The sequence below is a fragment of the Callorhinchus milii genome, unplaced genomic scaffold, assembly GCF_018977255.1.
Source record: "Callorhinchus milii isolate IMCB2004 unplaced genomic scaffold, IMCB_Cmil_1.0 Scaffold5, whole genome shotgun sequence".
Taxonomy (NCBI): Eukaryota; Metazoa; Chordata; class Chondrichthyes; order Chimaeriformes; family Callorhinchidae; genus Callorhinchus; species Callorhinchus milii.
This window is the reverse complement of record NW_024704746.1, coordinates 65,428,935-65,431,240: the sequence shown is the minus strand read 5'-3', so window position 1 is coordinate 65,431,240 and position 2,306 is coordinate 65,428,935. Positions and strand designations below refer to the sequence as shown.

General features: G+C 46.7%; 1 long non-coding RNA gene across 1 annotated transcript in view; it reads right to left on the bottom strand.

Moving 5' to 3' along the window:
* The window catches only part of LOC103176946, a 125,586-nt gene extending 123,628 nt beyond the window's left edge, over positions 1–1,958 (bottom strand). Inside the window, exon 1 of the long non-coding RNA XR_006085153.1 lies at positions 1,520–1,958. This is a non-coding gene — a long non-coding RNA (uncharacterized LOC103176946). The remainder of the gene's footprint in view (positions 1–1,519) is intronic.
* Between the last annotated feature and the right edge of the window lie 348 nt (positions 1,959–2,306).

Here is a 2,306-nt window from a genome sequence, read left to right as displayed (position 1 = left end):
TCACATACACACACTCACACACACTCACACACACTCACATACACTCACATACACACACACACTCACACACACACACATACACACACACTCACAAACACACACTCACACACACACACACTCACACTACACACACATACACACACTCACACACACACTCACACACACACACACACTCACACACTCACACACACACACACTCATACACACACACTCACACACACACTCACATACACACACACTACACACATACACACACACACTACACACACACTACACTCACACAGTCACTACACTCACACTCACACACACTACACTCACACACTCACTACACTCACACACACACACTACACTCACACACACACTCACACACTCACACACACACTCACACTACACACACACACACACACTACTACACACACACTACACACACTCACATACACACACACACACACACTGACACACACACACACACTCACATTGACACACACACACACACTCACACTGACACACACACACACTCACACTGACACACACACTCTGACACACTCACACTGACATACACACACTCACACACACAGACACACACTCAGACACACAGACAGACAGACAGACAGACACACACAGACAGACAGACAGACAGACAGACATGTGGCAATGGACCAAAAAAACAGGTTTAGCTTATATAAATATAAATATAAATAAAAATATAAATTTATATAAGGAGAGATTTTTTTTTAAAAAACGTCTCCCTCCCACATCCCCCAAATAAAATCCATCCTTTACCCTCGTCTGAGCAGAAAGGGAAAATATATATTTTTTTTTGGGGGGGGATGCAAATCAAGGTTATAAATTGTTCTCAAATACCTCGTTAGAGCCTCTGCACTTGTTATGACAGTAACAGCACTACATCGTTATCCAGAAACAACACAGATCCAATTTAAAGAGCTCTCTCTCTCTCTCTCCCTCTCTCTTTCTCTCTATCCCTCTTAACACCCACACACATAGATATATATATATATATATAGATAGATAGACAGACCCCCCCCCCCCACACACACACACACACACACTCACAGATTTATAAATAAAGTATGTGGAGGGGAAAAAAAAACTTAGCTTTTTGTTTGAAAAAGGTGCCTTTATAAGTCAAAATTTTCCACCTTTTTCCTCCCCCCCTCCTCCCCCAATAAAAGAAGATGCAGATGATTTGGGTAATCATTTTCCCCCTTCACCACCCATCACCAGCCCATCACCAGCCCCCACCACCCCATCACCAGCCCCCACCACCAGTCACCCCATCACCAGCCCCCACCACCCCCAGTCCCACCACCCCATCACCAGCCCATCACCAGCCCCCACTCCCCCATCACCCCCCATCATCAGCCCCACTCCCCCATCACCCCCCATCATCAGCCCCACTCCCCCATCACCCCCCATCATCAGCCCCCACCCCCCCATCACCAGACATCAAACACTCACAGCTGGAAACACACACACAACACACACAAAAAAAAAGTACCTGTATTTTCACACACGTCTGTGTTATCCAGAGGTACGCACTTCAGAAAGCACTGTGTGTGTGTAGCATCTCTCTCTCTCTCTTTTTCTTTCTTTCCTTCTCTCCTTCTCTCTCTTTCTCACATTCCCCCCCCCCTCCCAGTGCTATCCAGAGGCAGCAAATAAAATCAACAAGAGGGAGATCTTGCCTCTCTCTCTCTCTCTCTCTCTGTGTGTGTTTTAGACACAGAGAAAGTACTCTCACAGGGAATTAAAGTGAATGGATTGCCATTTGCACTGTCCTCATCCACAGGAATATTATTTTCTCTCTCTCTCTCTCTCTCTCTGTGTGTGTGTCTGTGTGTGTGTGTGTTGGTTTGGCTGTGTTGTTTCATTACTCAATTATATCATGTTTGTCCATCATGTGACAAGCTAAAGCTCTATGGAAACTTGAAGGGGGGGGTGTGTGGGGGGGGGGGGTGGGGGGGTGTGTATGTATGTGTGTGTGTGTGGTGGAGAAATAGAGAAAGAGAGAGAGAGAGAGAGAAAGAGAGCCACGTGATAAACACTGCAATCCTATCATCATAACATAGTCATCATGGGCAGAAGCCACCTCACTCTCTCTCTCTCTCCCTCTCTCTCTCTCTATGTGTGTGACTGTTTCCTACTCCAACACAGCCTCATTCAGTGATTGAGTAACCAGAGCAGCAAAATAGGACACCCGGCTATTATTTTCCAGTCTCGAGACAACCAGTGGGTGGGGGCGGTGGTGGTGGTGGTGGTGGTGGGGGGGGGGGTTGGTATTGCGC